Genomic DNA, 19,626 nt, shown 5'->3' with positions numbered 1-19,626 from the left:
ACATTGAAGTGACATAGAGCTGGATCATTTTCCAGCTTAAGTTTCAGGTCTTTGACTATGTGACAAGAGTGTGATGTAGGGGCTGGACTATTTGGATACTTGATAAGCACGATGTTGTTTCGCAAGGTGCTGACACATTATGGATTAAGTTCTTTGTTCCCTAACGATGGAGCAGCTTTGGAATGCACTGTGCATGCAGGCAGTGAAGGATGACTGCTGGGCAAGGGGCTGATGTTGGTACAGGAATCTTTCCCTAAGCTGATGGATAAACTGCTGCTGTGGGATGGTTTCATGCATCCAGAGATGTTTCCTTCTTTTTTTCTGCACAGCAGACCATCACAAAGTTTGTGCATCACCAAAGTCCCTGCTTTGTTTGTGCCATCAGGAACAACTCTGGCTAATCATAGAATCACAGAATGGTTTGGTTGGGAGGGATCTTAAAGATCATCTAGTTCCACCCCCATGTACTGGGCCGGGAGACTTACACTAGACCAGGTGAAAGATCTAAAGAATGGCACTGGACAGAGCTGGATTAGCAGGTGCTCAGCATGACTCCCCATCCTCCTCAAAAAAACATCCAAAGCTGAACCTTCAGCTTTTTTGAGGAGAGCTTGCCTTGTCCCGAACCACACTGCACTTGAGACTATGTGGGGAAACTCCAGGAAAATGGCTTCTCCCAATAAAACTGTATGAGGACAGCTGTTGGTAAGGTTTTCATTAACCTTGCTCTGGGAATGTCTATTACTTCCAGCCACAGTGTCTGGTACTGCTTGGTACTGAGCACACGTGGAACAAACCCCTCCTGCCCCAAAAGAGCAGCAGTGCAAAGCTGTGCCTGCTCTGGAGCCCTTAGCACAGGACATCAAAGCTCTGCAAACCCCTCCGTGTCAGTGTGCTACACAGATGGAATCTTGGAAAACTGGCAGGTACCAACACAGGACATTTTTAGAAGGATTACATTTGGTGCATCACAATAGTCCTTTATAGCCAGGGCCTTGATGTGCTGCTGGTTCACAATGGCAATTAGGTGGATTAAGTTGCACCAACACAAAGTATTAATGAGACAGTTACAGTAAATGGAATGAGCAGCACTCGGCCTGTGCCAGCTGCAGGGGCACTGTCAGGCATTTGGGATGCAATGTTTGTGGCACTGGGGAGGATGCTCACAGCCAAGCCATGAACATCCACCTGCTGTGGTAGCCTCTGCTGCTAAATAGAGCAGGATGGGGAACAGCAGCACTGCTGGCATCCCAGCAGGCAGGCTGGTTCCAGCCCCCAAACAGGCAATGACAAACACTTCATCATGGGAGAGATGAAGGGCTCAGAGGAAAAGGTGAAGCAGCAAGGCTAGAAGTAGGACATAAAATCAGATTACAGCTTTGCTGTGTTTGAATTGCATTGTTTAATTCCAGTTTCTGCTGCTCTAAGACTAGACATGAAATAGAATGTTAAAATTATTTGAAACCAAGCTACAAGTCTCAACATCAGAATGCCTATTATACTTATCTGTGACCTTCTCACCATTAAAACCACCATATTATCATTATTGTACATTTTCAGATTATTATTAGGCTTCTGAACTCTGCTGCAGCTTGATTTATAGAAACTGCTTAGTCACTGGCAGCAGTGCTGTGCTGGGAGTGGGAGAGATGCTCACTGGTGTTTCAGCACAGGCTCCTGCCAAGAAGCAGACACTGCCCTTGACAGATCATTGAGAGCTGGTGAGCATTTCCCTCTCATGTAAAACTTCTGGAATAGCTGCAAACCAAACCAACCTTCTTCCCTACCAAGAACAGGGGTGAAAACGTAAGGCTCAATTAATGCATCCCCTCCAATCGTTTTGGGCAGGTTTATGTTGTCCTTTGCATGGAAAGTGACCTTCTGGTTTGCTGTGTGCCTTGCTGGGAGCACTGCTCTGGCCTTTGGGGAGGCAGAGCTCCTGTGGAATTGGGATTTAGGCTTTGGAAGGAGCAGTCTGATGGGACAGAAGTTGTCAGCAATGTGGGAAGGAGCCAGGTTGGGATGGGAGGTGGGGGGGCTCAGCAGGTCCAGGCACCAGAGCACTGAGGAGCACATCCAAAATGAAATGTGGAGAGGGCACCTGCTGCTTCAGGACATTAATGAGGGTGATGTTTCAGGGACCCCAAGCAAGGAACAAACACTCTGAGCAGAAGTTGCAGGACAGGCCCTTACATGAAGGGTGTTTTCCCTGGCTTGTATATGCACCAGGGCATAGTAAATGCTAATAATTTACAACCCTCTGAACAAACCAAATTACAAACCTGCTTCTTTTAGTTATTTGCTGACTAATGACTATGCTGAGCTCTTTATAAAGTGTAGACAAAATCAAAGTCCTCAGCCCTGTATGCCCTGAACAGGTAGGGAGTGATGTTCACCACTGCTTCAGTCAAACTTGCATCATCCCGAGGGCTGGCTCTCCAGAGCCCTTTGAAACCTGCAACTGAATTGAACTGAAAATAAAACAATAGGTATCAAACACTTCCATCCTGATTTGAGGAAATGTTTCAGCAGCATTAATGAAGTGTGCCTGTTTGCAACATGCTGGTATCCTGGAGATTCAAATCCAACACTTCAAAGAACACACATTGGTTAAGTAGCTTAGTCTGTGGTTTTATTCATGCTGGAGTAAACCACTGCCAGGTATTTTCAGGAGCTAACAGGAGAGAAACAGTGGCTCTATTTGGCAGAGTCCAGTGGATGAAAAGTATAAAAGTATAAAGTCCTAAACTGCTGAAAAAAGTGAAAAATAATGGCTTGGTTCTTCTCTCCTGACTCAATACCTTCATTCTTTTTGACATTTATTTTTTAATTGCCTTTTCTCCTCTAATGCGTTGTGGTGACTCATGTGAAAGGTCTGTAATAATGTTCCGTTGTGAAGTCACCAGATAACCACTCCTCCTGCTCAGGCCCTACACACTTATGTATGTTTAGAATATAGCCAGAAATGGGCTGACATTAATAGAACAAGGTAAAATAAGAGGTGGAAAGAGCATTTAAAGCAGGTTCTGAGGAGTCACACACCCAGAAGACAATGATTTATACATCTGTTGGAAATCAGAAAGGGCATACAATGATCTGGGAGATACACAGAGATATTTCATGGGATAGCTGGTGCCACAGCAGTTCACTTCTGTCTTTCTCCTGTTCAAATAACTGCACTTGCTCAGAGATACAATGCTTAAGTCAACATTTTTAGGAACTTTGCAACTCAAGCCCAGACCATATCTGGCACTTTTTGCTGTCTCAAAGAGCAAATCCCATTCCATGTAGATCCTGCAGATGTGCAGGACTGAGCAGAGATGAGGCTCTGGAGAAGAGACCCTTTGCTTGGTTCAGCCTTGGATTTGGTGTTCAGGAGGGAGGTGCCACCTCTCTTAAAGTCTCTGTGCCCAGTTCTGAGTTTTCCAGTTGGTTCAGATGCCTGGGTGTTGCTGTAAGGAGCAGAGACCCTGTTCCCAGGGACTGAACTTTGCTCTCTTAGCAGGGACAGCTGAGGGCCATATTCCAAGTAGAGACATCATGGCTTTGCCTAATAATAACCCTATTGACTTAGGGCATTTGGGGGCATGAATTCAATAAATTTGTGTTTTACTGAACATAATGGTGGCCAAGTCCCTTCTAGCCAAAGGCCATCTCTTCTGAAGCAATCAGGGCCTGAAATGCAGCAAAATAGAAAATTTATAACTAAAAAATGGAGTGAGGAGTGCTGGTTTGACAATATTGCAGAGTCCTGTCCCAGTCTGCATTCAGTTCTCAGCTATTCTCTGCCTGCAGTTCAATAGTAAAGTCATATTTATTTTCTTGGCTCGGCTGTGTTAATGAAAAAGCCACTTAACAAAACAAATAGAAGGAAGGACATTTGCAACCAATTATGGCATTGCTGATCAGTCACATTGTGCTGGAAACTACACACTGAAGTTCAACCCAGGCAGCTGATCAATGACCTGGTAGCTTGGCACCGGTGCACACTATCAACTTAATAAATCAATGTAATTCCAGTCCCTGTGCCAGCATATATATGTGTAGTCAATATGACATCAATATTATATAATGATGGTTAAAACTAATTGCCCAAACACTGAGGTCTCTTATCTGCTGTGCAACCCCACCAGAACCTGCTCCAGCAGGCAGGGTGAAATTTAGTACTGGCTGTTCCTTAAACATACCCCTGGGCATCACTTAAAATCATGGGGTTTAAGCCTTTTTTTCCTTTGGAAACCACAAGGGAAGTCAGCACTCCAGCATGTCATTCAGGGTTGACCAAATTGCCAGGCAGCTCTCAGCCCCTGGGAGGACGTGGTGTGCACGCTGGGCCCTGGCACGTGTTGCAGGAATGGACTTTCTCCTTGGTGGCAGATGCACATCTTGGCTGCTTTATGCATGGCTTCCTCTTCTTAATTAGCTGTGACATTTTAGCTGTTGGAATATGGGTTTGGCTTAGGAGTTGAGGCTGAAAACTCTGGGAGTTTTTTATTGGAAATGAAGTTGGGTTTAAGTGCAGGGAGTCTGGGATGCTTCTAACTGTGTTTGAGCTTTGTGGACCAGAGAACTACAGGAGCTTCTGAGTGTGCTGGGGGTCACTTCCTCCCACACCTGGTACCTCCAGCTTCAGTGCTCTCTGCCTTGTAGCTCACTCTTGTCACAGAAACTACATAGTTTGTGCTTATAAAAAACCTGCCATTTATATTAACTATTTAGAAACAGCTTTTTTAAGGGTATCTGGACTCTGAAGACATCCTAATAGGATTTTTGTAAGTCCCAATCCTCTCCAGCCAAGTGACTTACTCATCTCCCCACCTTTTATGTTTTATACACAATATTCTAGCTGGAACCACAGCAACATCCACTCTGGCACATATACCAAGCCTCTTACTTGGCCATGGATTCAGCTTTTCTGGGAACACACCTGGCCCTGTGTTATGTGGGACCTGCTGTTTGTCCCACATCGTGACAACAGGAAAAGGGACATCTGGGCAGTACAGATCCACCTTGGCACTGGTGTAACTTTGGTTGTGTCCTCACAGCTCAGCTGCATTTCTCAGATTTATCATGTCTTGGAGTCACTGGAAAGATATGTGAGAGATTTCTATCTCGTTCCTCTGTGCTTAATTCTTATTAATTCAAGTTTTTACTACATAAAGGATATTTTAACTGTAATAGTGATTAATCAATCATCAATGAATCATGATGGAATGGTTTGGGTTGGCAGAGACCTTAAAGTACATCCTGTTCTAACCCCTGCCATGGTCCAGGACATCTTCCACTAGATCAGGCTGCTCAAGGTCCCATCCAACCTGGCTTTGAACACTTCCAGGGATGGGGCATCCACAGCTTCTCTGGGCAACCTGTGCCAGGGCCTCACTACTCTCACAGAGAAGAATTTCTTGTAGTAACCAACCTCTGTCAGTTTGAAGCCATTTCCCCTCGTCCTGACTCTCCAGGCCCTTGTCTGATCAGTCTGATCTCCTGTCCCCCTCTGCTCTGTGCCAGTGACAGCTGCAGTTCACTGGTGGCTTCCAGCTCTGCTGCACCTTTCCCCCAGGGAATGCTCTGTTATCAGCACATGTTTATATTCTGGGAGTCTGTACAGGAATTGAGCCATGGCTCTGCAAGGTGCTCTGAAAGAGTGGAGAGGAAAAGGCAATCCCTGCCCTGAGTGTCTTCTGTTCTGCAGGCACTAGGAGCCAAGGGGGTACACAGCACATGCACACACACAAAATAAATGTGTGTGTATAGATACATATGTGGCAATGACCTTTCTTTAGTAGCATAATTTGCTTTGGCTAATGCTTAGCTGAAAGCAGAGATAGGGAGCAAGGAAAGGAGGGAAGAAAATCCTGATTCATGTTGCCCAGCCACAGCTGAAGCTAGGTTTGGCTGGGATTTTGGCAGAAGTGAGCTGTGAGGATAGTTTTGAAGGAGGAGAAAGGAGTGGCTCTTCAGATTTTATCAGGATGGTTTTCCCAGGCTTAAAAGAAAGCTGGGCAGAATGTGAGTCTGAGCTTTGGGAAGGAGCTGACAGCAGGATTACAGAGCCTGGTGGGGCAAAGGTTGTGGGCTGGCCATGTGTAGGTAGGTTGTTGGTTCAGCCAGGTAAGAGGAGATGTGCAAAGGTAACAGGAATAAAGACTAGAAGGCAAGAAGCTCGTAAATTATGTAACTGAAGGACTGGTATGGTTGTGGAGTGAATTGATGTGGCCTTGAGGGTAGCTGCTAAACCTGAAGTTTGTAATAACTGATGTAAGAAGAGAGAGGCTGGGAGGAGATTATTTTAAAAAACAAAGTTTTAGACATGATAAAAAGAGTGCATTTGAGACACAGTTCCAAGAAATCCATCCTGGTAGCACTTCAGTGAGAAGGAAATGGAGAAAAAAAGGAGGATGGCAGAAAACAACCTATTCCTGTCCGAGTGGGGTGTGTGTGTGGTGGGGGGGAAACACTGACTGGGCTGCTCTATAGATCTCTTGCAGTCTTTTTGAGTTATTTGGGTACTTCCCCAATTTATTTTTTTGATTAATGGATTTTTTTTTTTAAATATTGTAACTGATCCTGGTAACTTACCCAGTGTCACAAAACATTGGTGACTGTGGGTGTACCCAGCCTGGCTCTTCCTCATGGGACACCAGCTTCACACCAACTTGGTTTCTTTTGATATTTCCAGAAGTTCATAGCAGAAAAATACTCTGAGAAAATTTTGTCTTGTGGTGGTTTATCCTTTATAATTCTGGCCATCACTCAAATAAAAAATGGCAGCGGTGTGTGGAAAAAAAGAAAAATAATTGAAAAATTGATTCTTACTCATGTTTTTCCAAACCACCAGAGCAGTTTACCATTTCTGGGAAAAGATACAATCAGGCACCATTTCCCTTAATGTCAGAATGCAGAATAATGCTTAGATGAATTTTTCAAAGAAGACGCTTTAATATTTGTGCTGTCAAATGGAGAAGATAGTCAGCTTTTTCTTTCTCTTACCTTAAATATTTACATCGAGAAACATTAAGTAGATTTGTTTTCCTTCCTTAGTGTGCTTGGTTTGGAAAAAGAATGGGATTTTACATTGATTTTTTTTTTTTTTGGGGGGGGGTATGTTCGTGCTGGAGTATAAAACCAGAATGTAGAGCAGTTGGAAATGGGTTGGGGGATTTATCAGTTACACTTGGAGAGCATCATATCTCAGTATGGTACAATGGGAAGAAGGTGTGAAATCCTGGATCCAGTAGCATCAGCAGCAATCCTTCCTTCAGTTTTCATTACCTTTATTAGATAAGAATAATAGAATAACTTGTACTCTTTCAAAGTTTCTCCAAAATAAGTGACTTCTTTGTGATTATCTCCAAATTGGAAGCTGCCTGACTCTGAGTTCCCAACCACAGCAGTAACACCTGTGTTGTTTTGTGGAGAAACCTTCATCACAGCCTTGGCTCGGGGTTTGCACGAGGGGACCCCAAACTCCTCCTGCGGCTGGGCTGGGGTGGGGGAGCAGAGCTGCTCCTGATCTCTGGCAGATGTGGATCACACCTGGGCTCGTGTGGCTGTGCTGAGGAGGGAGCAGCTCTGTGTGCTCGAGGCATCACCTCCTCCTGAGAGCTCTCCCTGGGGCAGCTGTGCAGCCAGGAGCTCTCTGAGGCTGGCAGGAGCCTCTGGACCTGCCCCCTCGTGCTGTGACAGACATTTCCTCTCCACAGATGGCTGGAGGGGGAGTGATGAGGAAGATGAAGTGATTCAGTCCCAGACTCTTGCCCCCACCAAGAGATGCAGCTCCCGAGGCTCCAATTTGACCAGTGGACCCCCAGCTCTGCAGGAGCACTCTCTGCTGAGACACACAGCCCCAAAGGAGCCCTGTGCCTGCCCTTGCTCTCGGCTGGCTCGCACAGATGGGCATCTCCATCAGCCTGAATTCCAGCTCCTGGCTCTGCCATCCCGCTGGCTGACAGCAGTACATTTGCATGAGGAGCCAGTGGGTGAGTAATACCTGCCTCTGCAGCCAGCAAATCCTGCAAACACCCTGTGGTAAACCTGCTGCTGCTCAGGGAAGGGAGGATGCACTTTACTCTAAAAGCAGAGGATGAAAGACTCTGTGGCAACGGCTTCTCTTTGAAAGGGCTGAGCCCAATCCTCTGCAGAAGCAACTGTTTATTATCAGAATCTCTGATCTCCAGAGCATTAATGCCCCTGCCTGCACACACTGCAGCCTCGCTGCCTTCTGCCGAGTGTCTCAGTATCACTTCAGCAATGTTGCTGCTAATTGCAATAAAATACTGGATTGAAGGAATTCACCTGCTTCAGTCACCGTCAGGTAGGCTCAGGATGGTGCACAGTGACAGCAACAGCCTGAAATGGCTGCATTTGCCCAATTCCTAAGCTACAGGTGTGCAGCCAAGCAGACCTGTGCCTGTCAGCACAGAACTGTCTAAAAATTAACCAGATTTGCACCTTCCCTATCTGTCTGCAGATAAGAGTGTTACCTCAGAGACAGGCAGGGGATATTGCTGATAGACTGAACCTGGGTGCTGGGGAACTCCTGACTTTGACCTTGGCACTTATATCACTGGGGCAAAATTCTGCATGCTTCTGTTTGCTTACATGGAGATAAGGATACTGGTCTCTGGATTAAAAGTGTCATTAAGGAGGCACATTATGATTATAATTATTATTTTACAAGCTGGCGGGGCTGCTGCTGAGGCTCTTCAAGGAGTGTGTGCCTTTGCAAAAGACTGGAAGAAACTGTACAGGAGGATTTTCTCATACACAAGCTGAGGAAAAGGATTATCTGTGAAACAGCTAACAGTTTTTATTTACTGTGAAAATCTGAGTCTCACTCTCAATTTCCCATCAAGATAAAATGCAGGCATTTGGTTAAAATGGTAACTTAATGCTCCAGAGGTTTAATTACCACCACTCTATAATCAAAATCAACACAGAGTGCAAGCTGTAGCTCCCAACTCCAATAAGAAATGCAGCTTCCCACAAAGCAGTCAATAAAAAGAAGATATATAGCATGTGCTTGGATTTTGTGGTCCTTCCCACAGCTGAACTTGCAAATCTGCTATTGCTAATGGTTTTCTTTCAAACCTCAGGTTTTCCCTTAGCTTTTATCAAGTTCCAGAGCCCCCTATTTCTACATTTTAACTTTCTCTGTGTATAATATCTATATACAAGGTAATGAATTAAGGGAATTTGCAGTGCTGGAAGTTAAATTTCAATTTTTTTTTCCCTGTACCAACAGAAAGCACTGAACTAATATCCATAGTGGTTATTATTGAAACTTTATAAGGGCCTTGGTTGGAAAAAGTGTCAGAAAGCAGGGATGTCTTCTGGGCTGGAGTGATCCCTGGCATGGTTCTCCACAGATCAAATGATCCATCCTCCTCCATTGCAGTTCCTGGTGCTTTTCTTTAAGGACTTCAGGACTTCTGGGTCATAGGACCAGCTTGGGTCTTTCTTAGGATAGATTTCCCTCTGCAAATTGAGATTTCTTTTCTCCAGTGCCTTCTCCAGTGCATTTTCTGAATGGGGCTGTGGTGCAGTGCCAAGTGATGATCCCTGTGAAAATTGCACATGCTCTGTATTTTCTCTGTTCCCTTGCAAGTCAGGTTTCTTGTGAGCAAAGCTTTTACCTGTCCTGCAGCCATGCCCCTGCCAGGCAGCAGGGCAAAGGTGTCCAGCACAGGTACTGCTAACAAAGCAGTCCTCTGCCCTCTGCCAGGGGCTGAGCCCTGAATTTACATCCTGGGATGCTCCCAGATGCTGCAGTAGCAAGCACAGAAGTTGCTCTCCAAGAAAAACTTTGCTATGGTTTCTGCCCTCTAAGCAAGGGTTAATTTTCCTCCTAATAAGCCCCCCCAAAAAGCAGCACATTTTGTGAGCTGCTCCTACCGACTTGTGGAAATAAGAGATACCCTATTAGCAATCCCTGTCCAAACAGTGTTGGACTGGTTAGTGCCAGCACTTTCCATCCAGCACTAGTATTTGTTTTTCCATGCTCTTAATCTTAGAAATTGAATTGAGTCTGATAAAAGTGACTTCCTGAATATTGCATAACAGTTTACGTCTGTCAGGAGGGAAGACAAACAGACCTGACCTTGAACTTGAAAAGTTTCCTCCCAGCAGGTAAAAGCTCCCAAAAGTCTGAGCAGAGGCTCCGTTTCTCCTCACTGTCCTGGGACAGCAATGAGGCTTCCCTGGCAGCCATTCCCTCCATAAAAAAAGCTCTTTAAAATGCTTTGGATCCTCCTCTGGGACCTGAGAATCCCCCGGAAAGAGCCGCAGCAGGAAGGCAGCTTCATGTTCCTGCTCCGAAAAGGAGGCAGAGGAGAAATCCTGTCCATATCTGGCAGGGTTTAGCCTCCAGGGATTAATTAAAGGCTTTTTCAGTTTTTCTTTCAAACCTCACAGCATTCATCCCCGCCTCACTGAATAGGGAAAAGGGAGAGGCATTTTCTCTGGTGAAGCACCAGCCTGTTGTTTCAATTCTCAGTTTTACATTGCAGTAATATGCTTTTCCTAAGGGAATACCACAGGAAGGGCAAACTTTGGCTGCTCACCATTGGAGCATTACGTCATTAAAACGGGCTGGAAATCTGAGCAGCGGGCAAAACAAATTCCCTAAACTTTATTATTCCCCATTTCCCTGGTGCTCCTGTCCCTCTGCCCTGCCCACAGGCAAGGCAGGTGGAGGTGTTGGCAGAGCCAGCGTGGGATGAGGACCAGTCGACTGAGGAGTGGGTGATGATGCTACAGGAGCATGGAGGTGTCCTCCATCTTCTGAGCTGCTGGCACTGCTGGGGTTGGGACTAAAGGAGCTCTGGGGCAGCCAAATCCTTTCTTCTTTGACTCAGGCTTTTGGTGGTGGCTGCAGTGGGGGGAGAAGTGGCTCTCAGGATTCCCTGTGAAAGCTTTGGGGTCTTTTGCACAGCTTTCCCACTACCAGAAAAGTGCGGGGCTTGGCAGACTCTGGGTTTTGGGCAGTATCCCGAGGAAGTACCACAGCTCCCAGCCCAGCCCATCCCAAGTGTGTGCGTGGTGCCCTGCAGAGCCCCTGGCTGTGCCCTGCAGTGTTTGTTTTCTGACCCCATTACCCATTCCAGTTTGGTTTTCAGCTGCTTAGGCTTGATTATTTTAAACCCCTCTATCTGATTATCAGCAGCCCAGCCAGGCCAGATATGGGGATTCTGGGGGATCCCCGGCAGTGTTGCAGAAGGATCATTTGCCTCTCATTCATGCTTCTGAGGACGCTGGTCAGCTGAGAGGGCAGGGAGAAGAGTTACAGGGATATTCCAAATGGGGGAAGGCAGCTCCCCGGGCAGCCCTTGTGCCACAGCCTGATGAATCTCAAACGTTGCTGCAGGATGTGGTACCTTGCTAGATCTCAAACTTTGCAGGCAGGATTCAGTACCTTGCTGGATCTCAAACTTTGCTGCAGGATGCAGTCCCTTGCTGGATCTCAAACTTTGCTGCAGGATGCAGTACCTTGCTGCCGTGGGCGTGTGGGATCTCCAGCACCCCCAGGAGATCTCGGTGCTGGGCACCACGGCACACACCAACCCACACTGGCACGGCAGGATGCTTCTGGAAGCACAGCCCAGGGACACGCTCGCATGGCAGGGCACTGCAGATGCACCCAAGCCAGGCATCCCCGTGCAACTTTCCAGAGCTGCCTTGCTCTTGATTTTCGGCTTCCTATTGTTGTCCCAGAGCTGTTTCCCTCCTCCCCCCAGCAGGATGAAGAAGCCTCCAGCTGGCCTAGGAGGCTTATCAGTTCTGTCTGGCTGGGTGTTAACAGTTTATTTGCATAAGTACCTGTCGCCGTCATATGCCGCTTGCCTTTGTGACTCACTGGAGCTGTTTATTTTTCCTCCAGCAGCCAGACTCGCGGCTGCTGCTCCCTGAGGTATGCCAGGGCAGATGCCACCACCCCAGGGCGTGCCTGGCACACTTGGGGCAGGAGCTCACCCTCGCTGGCTCACCCGCTCCTCCTGCCCTGCGGGACCAGCTTGGATTTAAATGTGTAACTGGTCGGGTCCTGATTTCTCCTGGCTGTCAAGATAAAATTAAACTGCCCCCCCCCCCCCCCCCCCCCCCCGCAATTTCACACCTCAGCAGCTGTCCCTGGCTGGGGAGAGCAAGGCTTCACCTGGGACCACAGTCCCAGCTCCTGTTGCAGGGAAGGGTGATGGGTAGCTGCCTCCTCCCTGCTGACAGCACTCTTTGGAAGGGACCCACACAGATCATCGAGTCCAATTCCTGGCCCTGGACAGGACAATCCCAGAAATCCCACCATGTGCCTGAGGGTGTTGTCCTAAGGGAATTTGGACATTGTCCAAATGCTCCTGGAGCTCTGTCAGGCTTGGTGCTGTGACCATTCCCTGGGGAGCCTGTTCCTGTTCGTGATCACCCTCTGGGTGAAGAACCTTTTCCTGATATCTTTATTTTACAGAGCTGAGACCCTTAAAGCATTTTCTGAACTCAGGTCTCGGCTCCAAAGGCAGAGGCAGTGTAACCTGCCAGACAAACTCTTGGGGCTGTGCTAAAGCAAGCACTGTGGAGCTCTGCTCCAAGTGTTGGTGGTGACCGTGGAGTCACCTCCTCAGCCAGAGCCAAGCAATCTTGTTTCTGCTCATTAGCTCTGAAAGGTTTTTCCATCCATAATAAGAAAGTCATTAATGTTAAACTTCCACTGCCAAGTAGGACTGATTTGAAGATTATAACCACTATAAAGGGGGGATGCATCACATATACAATGTGTTAAAGCCCTGGTGTGCAGGAATTGTTGCTTCAATGGTTGCCTGTCATCTGTGGAACTCACCAAAGCTCATCCATGGAGCTCAGACAGATGTGGGACTGCTCAGCAGCCTGGAAGGGGTAGCAAAAAGTGGCTACTTTCAAAGGGAAAAGGTAAATTCAAATCAGTATCATCCTCTACAGAAGGGCTGTTATCCTGTCCTAGGAGACGACAGAATTAGTGATCTAACACGTCTCCATGCTCTTGTTGCTGTGATATTTTATTAATATGGTGCATGGCCCAGAGGTCCTCAGTTCACAGATGGGAAATGCTCAGTGTGGGACCCCCTCTCCAAGGAGCTACCAAGACTGACTTATCTTCTCCTGAACGTGGCCCAGAAATCTGGGTGCAGTTATGTGGTGTGTTCTGCCGATGTGTTCTGCTTCCCCTCCGTGGCTGATGTGTCAGTGAATCAGCTGTCCGTCCATCCATCCATCCATCCATCCATCCATTCATCCATCCACTTCTTGGATGTAAAAGTTATTTTAGACATATATCATTCATCATATAAAAAGCTTTTGACAGTGAACTGTGCAGGTGTGTGTTGCTCCTCTGACTGGGAGATGGGATGGATGGATGGATGGATGGATGGATGGATGGATGGATGGATGGATGGATGGATGGATGGATGGATGGAGGAACCTGGTGAGCAGAAAGAGGGATTTGGCTCAGCTCAGCACATCCAGCCTCAGCTCTGCCTGTGTGATGTTACAGGGCAGACCAAAGTGTGTGAGAAAGAAGTGGGCATGGTAAGGCAGATAACCAGTAATTTGCTATGAGTATGATCACAGAAGAGGACCAGTGGATTTGGTTTGTCCAAAGAAAAATGCAGAGAGAGAAAACAGAGAGAGAAAGAAGCAACCAATACACTGTGTGAAGCATTCAAAAAGTGGTTAAAGGAGCAGAACCACAGAAAGATAAATTCATGAAGCCTGGAGAGTGCTGCAGAAATCTCATTATAAATATCATGTTAAGTTGTAGATCAAGAAATCCCCGACTTTCCATCTTTATCTCTTCTCCTTAAATGCATTAGCAGCTGACTTGTCCTTCTGGCTACTCTCAGGTCTTACTGAAATGTAGTTTCCCATTCCATGTGCTTCCCTCATCCAGGCTGGGTTTGCTGCATGGCAACACTGATGAAGTGTCCATGTCAGCCCCCCTGTGGTGGCTAAAACCAACCCTGTAAGCAAAGCTTCATAATTTTATTTATGACTTTTGGATGAGATAATGGTTTTCCACTTTGAAAAGAAAGCTCACTACTTCAACATTTATTTTCTATAAATGCCATGGCATTTATATTGCAACAGGAGACTATTCAGTGACATTATCTGATAAATATCGTGTTATACAGCTGCAATTTACAATGCATATATTTTTAACGGTGCTTCTAAGCTAAATTAAATGCTTCTAAAATATGATACTTAAGGAAAACAAATGTCTGTTCTAGCAATTTTGTTTTTCAGGGTGCACTATTTTTTAAAAACCAGATACCATCTTCATCCTGTCAGGCAGTAAATTATGCACTTGCACTTTCATAAACTCTCCCCTTGGGAACTTAGTCAATGAAATGGAAATGTCTTTTTCACACCCTCCAACTCCAGAGAAATAAAGGGAAATAGCCAACTTGGTTATAAACTGAATATCTAGAGGGAATCCATATAAAATGCGAATTAATGCAGTCCTGATGCATGTATTGTTTAGCATATGTACCATTCACTCAAATGGTGCATTGAGTTGTGACTGGGATCATTAATGTTTCCCCTCCTTTTCTCTGAATTGGGAGAGTAATTGCAGGTTCTCTGGTGGGATCTGCAGGGACAAAGACACTCACTGGCACTGGATTGTGAACCTCCCTTCCAAGCCAGGACACCTGCAGGAGGAGGAAAGCTCTGCTGGCCTGCTCAGGGAGTAAAGCACGACAGCATTTACACCTCAGTTGGTCTTTCCTGTGTTGTGGGGTGGGATTGGGCAGGACAAGGGCTTGCAATGGGGTGTTCTGCCTGTGGGACAGCCTTTCACAAGGAGCAGCAGAGCTACTGAGGCCACTGAATTTGATGTTCCTTGTAGGTCCCTTCCAACTGAATTATTAAAATCTACTTCTGTTTTTACCATCTATCACCCAGAACCACAGAGTTTTGCCTGTAGCAGTCAAATGCCTTCATATGAAGCCCTGTGTGGTCCAAGGAGTTGTGTTATCCCCTCACCACATCACATGTGGAGAGTGTGAGAAGCCAGCAAAAAGGCAGTAAGGAAAGGAAGCCAGGAAGGGATTTGAAGGGAGTCTGCTGAGATGCCCAGGGATCCCTCAGGAGCAGGAGGAGCTACAGCAGCTCTCCTGAGCCAGGAAGGGCACTGAAGCTGTTCACCTGACTACTGATGGTCCTCATTTTCCCCAATCTACCCTTGAGAGCCCTCTAAAAACCCCAGCTCTTCACTCTGGGGAACGCATGAAATGTGAGATGTATTAGATGCATTCAGCAATGGCAGCAAACTTAGAGAAAACAGGAAAATCAACAGCAACAACAACAAAAAAGGAATCTTGAAATTTGGCAGAAAAACATGCAATGCAAACCCCACAAGAACGTGAGTATCTTTGCACAAAGCCACTTACGGATGCATTCCTTAAAGGTAATCCCTTCAGACAGTGTGAGGCTGCCATTTTTTTGAAAGATATTAAAGCAGCTGTTGCTAGAACACAGAGAATTACTGAGCTATCTGCCAAGGGATGGACATTTGTAATGCTATATCTACTTTTTTTTTTTTTAATTTACAGTTTATTTTGAGACCAAATTTCCAGCTAGTGAAGGTAATTGAGACTGCAAACAAAATCTCACTATCCACTGATCTGCCAAATCAAATTTTTTCTCCTGTAAGTATAGTGCTTTTCCTTAGCTTCAGAGAGGAAAAGAATTATGCAGAATGAATGAGAAAGAAAAGGGGTTCGTTTAGGAAGGGATTAGTTTATATAATGACCATAGCAGCCATCTCTCTGTTGATCTGTCATAGTTCATTCCTGAAGATGTGAATTATTACCATTAAATTACCATAATTTAGAACAGAGCTTGTCCATTTTCCTTCTGCTGCATCTGCTTACCTCTCTCCAAATTAACACATATTTTAATAAAAATTAAATATCCTGACTATAGCTGGGATATTGGATGACCTCAGCTGGGATATGGATGCAGCAAGATTCTTATTATTTTGTGTTGCCCTCTTGGAATGACTCTGCACTGCCCTGGTCCTCCAAAGGAATTAAAGTAGCCATGAGGCTGTTTTGATGACTTTTGGCTACCAGAGGCCTCAAAAGAGGGCATCTAAGGCAGTAAATCAGTAGCTATGTGTCTCCTGTGCTCTTTTCAAGTTGCGTGGTGTTTCTGAGGGGTCTCTAGGAGCCCTCTGTCACTGGAGCATCTCCCTGCTCCATGATGTCCTCCCGCACCAGCACTGGGGCTGGGTGGCTGTCACAGCAGGAATGGGCTAAGGGAGCTGAGCTTCCTTCGTGGCCTTTTCCCTAGCCAATGTCAGAAAACAGAATAGTTCTAAAGATCTTCAAAATTACATTGGATTTTTGCTCTCTTTGGGGACTACTTGCACTCCCATGCACCACTCCCACCTGTCTGGTTCTCCTGTACTATGGTAATCTAATTTGATGCCAACATGGCAACTGGTCTTTCCTCCTTCTCTCTCCTGTCTGGACTGAGATTTTCACTGGTCTCAGCTCTTACAGAGAGGTGTTTTTCAATCTAAGTGTTGAAGAGTAACTAGTTCATATGCTTGTTCTCCTGAAGTTGCTTTAACAATTTTGTATCTCCAAGGTGAGCCAATTCACCCCTAAAATTCAAGTATTCACACCTCATCACTCCAGCAGGATGCTCCTCCAAGGTGGGAAAGCAGCCCTGAGGTGACAGCTCTGCAGCACTTTGGGGGACTCAGGGTAAGTGATGGCATTTGACTCTGCAGAACTCACAGAAAACTCACAGAGACTCTGTCCATCACTTCTAAACATCTGTTAATTCTACTTGTGTGCTCATCATCGAAAGGCTGCCTATATTTTTCCTTTCAGGTTTGTGAAAATAAGCACCAGTGAATGAAGATGAAAGAGAAATGTTGCTGGTTTCTTCCCTGGAGATTGTATTTCTTACTTGTTGCATAACTGCTTATTTTAGCATCAATCAGCCAAGCCTTTGTTGTGCAGACAATTCTGTCCTTTTAAAGGATTTGTGCAGTATTGTTTTTTCCAAAATGCTTTTTTTTTGTTGTTTTTATTATTAGATTTATTTCCTCTCTTAGCAAATGCCAACTGACAACACCCTGCAACACCCTGTCAGAGCTCTTCATAAGTGTTACATAAATGTCATACTATGTAAACTGAGTGTTGTATATAACATATACATGACCTTTCTGGAGAGCCATCCATCAGGTGCTCTGTGTGTCACGTTTATGCATTTGTACACAAACTGTGTTTAAGTGTGCATATATGGTAGCCAAAAATCTCTTAAGGGGAGAACCCAAAAGCAGAAATGTCCGAAGTCCTGTCAGTGCAACTTCATCTACTCCTTTTTGCTGAAGCAGAACAAGACTTTAGTTGCGTGTCCAGACACTCTTTTCCTTCTGCATGGCTGTGTGTGCAGTGAGATGGTCAGCAAGGGGCTCAGCAATGCCTATTGTTCAGCACATGAGCCTAGGCAGAGCACATTATCCAGAGCATTATTCACATGTCTGACCACTTTTGGATTTCACAGCAATAGAAAATACAGCTCCAATATTTCTCCGTGCAGTTTTCAAAGCAGAGCAAGGTGCTCATGTTCTGGATGGTAAAAATCTACTGAGGTTGCAACCAGGCATGCTGTGGACCTGCCATGCCCTGCCGTGACCTTCTTTAGAGGTGTACTCCAGAAATCCTGGAGAAATGGCCCAGAGGGTGGTAAGGCTGTAGCATGCTGCACAGGACCAGAGCAGGGACCTGCAGGCTCCTCAAAAGACAGAATTATTAATTTCCTCATGACTTTTTCTATAGCACTTTCCACTAGACTGCCTCAGTGCTTCAGCACCTTCATTAATCCTCCCCAAACACTCATTCTGAAGATGGGTCAGAGTGACACATGGATGGATAAAGGTCAATTTTGACTAATTCAGGGTACTCCATCTGAAAAGCATAACGTCTGCGGTTTCAGAGCATTTAACATGATACAGCACTTCATACATGCAAGCACAGCACCTACTGCTTCCAGCTGCACAAAGATGGATGTCAGCAAATCAGGCTAAAGGCTTCCAGCCACGCACCACAGTGTGGGCAATACAGCCATCAGCAGCCAAAAGTTTGGGTTAATGACTTGTAGCGTTACACAGCCTGTGGCAAGGACACGGAAAGAATCCGCTTCTTTAGGAGAGTTCTGTCCTTTTGTCACAGTCTGCCTGGGTCCTGCAGCCCTTGCATCTGCTCCTCGGGCAGTCTTTGGTTATGGAGGTAAGACGAGAACATGGCCAAAATTTGTTTTCTTTTTGACTTACAGAGCAGGTCCCTGCCATGCAGGTGTCACAGAGAAATCAGATTGTGACAGTGTAACCAAGAACTGCATTGGAGTATGTGTGCACAAGAAAATCTCCAGAAATTGGTATGGAATGCCTCACTTTGGACACTTCTCATGTCTGGACCAGGTAACACAGCGACCTTCACAACATCCCTTAAGGCAGACTGTGCTGTAGATGAGGTGGGATCTGTAGGTGAAGTCCTGTCAGGGTCTGAAAGACAGGGGCTGTGCTCATGAATCCCATTGCTCTTGTAATCCAAGGAAACGCTTTTAGTCAGTAGCTGATGTTTCCTGCTCCCTGGGGGGCTGCTGAGAGGGCTCTGAGCACCTGAAGCAGCAGGTGCCCCAAGAGCAGCATTTTGAGAGATTTCAGCTGCCAGAGCTGGGCATGCTTATTGCTGTGTGGTGAACTGCTCTTCAAAACCCAGTAACATGACTAATTTGGGTGGCTTTATCTAAAAGCCTATAAAAGGCTGCTTCATGCCAAATTTCACGACGTTATTTCCAGTGTTAGCCCTAAGAACCACAGCAAGCAAGAATGACCAAAGTGATGCTCTTCCCCTACTCTGCTTTCATCCTTGGAAGTGCCAAAGGACTTGGAACGTTCGGAAAACATCCAACACAGACTGCCAAGGCAGAAAGTTACAGCCTAATTCATTCAAGTTTGGTAATTCATAACAAGCCACAACAGGGATGTAAGCTGGGGAGCATCTGGCTATTGTAGCTCTGGTTCCTAATGGTTTATAATTGGTAAATCACAGTTTTAGGGCTGACCAGCTTAATGAATTGAAAGAGATGATGGCAGATTGTCACTGAAAGAGTCTTTACCTTGAATTTTAATCTTCTGCAGCAATGATTTAAAACAGTGCAAGCCAACTTCTGTAGGGCCCCTGGGAGTTGGGGTAGATGTATGCTGTACATCCAATTATTATTATTATTTTAATTTAAGAAGCCGTTTCCATCCCGAAAGCACTGCTGTCGTTGTTTCTAATCCTGTGTTAAACAGCTGGCAACAGGCAGCCCTGAGCCACCCAGAGCCCAAAGCACTCGTGTGGGGAGCGCACAGCAGGGTCACCCCGCGCGGAGTGCGCGGCAGCCGCGCCGCTCCGCACCTCTCCGCGGAAATTCTGCGAAGTTTTTTTGGGGGAACACGCACATGCACACACACGCACGGGCCAGGGGGGTTCTTGTCGCGGCCGCATCCCCAGCCCCGCCGTTCCTCGCCCCTCCAGAGCGGCCGCGGTGCCGGCGCGGAGGCTCCGCGTCGTCGTCCCCCCCGCCAGCCCCCCCGGT

At 46.2% G+C, this 19,626-nt stretch overlaps 1 long non-coding RNA gene across 1 annotated transcript; it reads left to right on the top strand.

Annotated features, from left to right (window-relative positions):
- Positions 1 to 12,109: 12,109 nt before the first annotated feature.
- LOC132334279 (uncharacterized) lies at positions 12,110 to 19,177 on the top strand. Its single transcript, XR_009488368.1, has 3 exons — positions 12,110 to 15,671; positions 16,618 to 16,736; positions 18,316 to 19,177. It is a non-coding gene; the product is annotated as an uncharacterized LOC132334279 (long non-coding RNA).
- Positions 19,178 to 19,626: the final 449 nt, after the last annotated feature.

The sequence above is a fragment of the Haemorhous mexicanus genome, chromosome 15 (assembly GCF_027477595.1).
Source record: "Haemorhous mexicanus isolate bHaeMex1 chromosome 15, bHaeMex1.pri, whole genome shotgun sequence".
Lineage (NCBI taxonomy): Eukaryota > Metazoa > Chordata > Aves > Passeriformes > Fringillidae > Haemorhous > Haemorhous mexicanus.
This window is presented reverse-complemented; position numbering and strand designations above follow the sequence as displayed.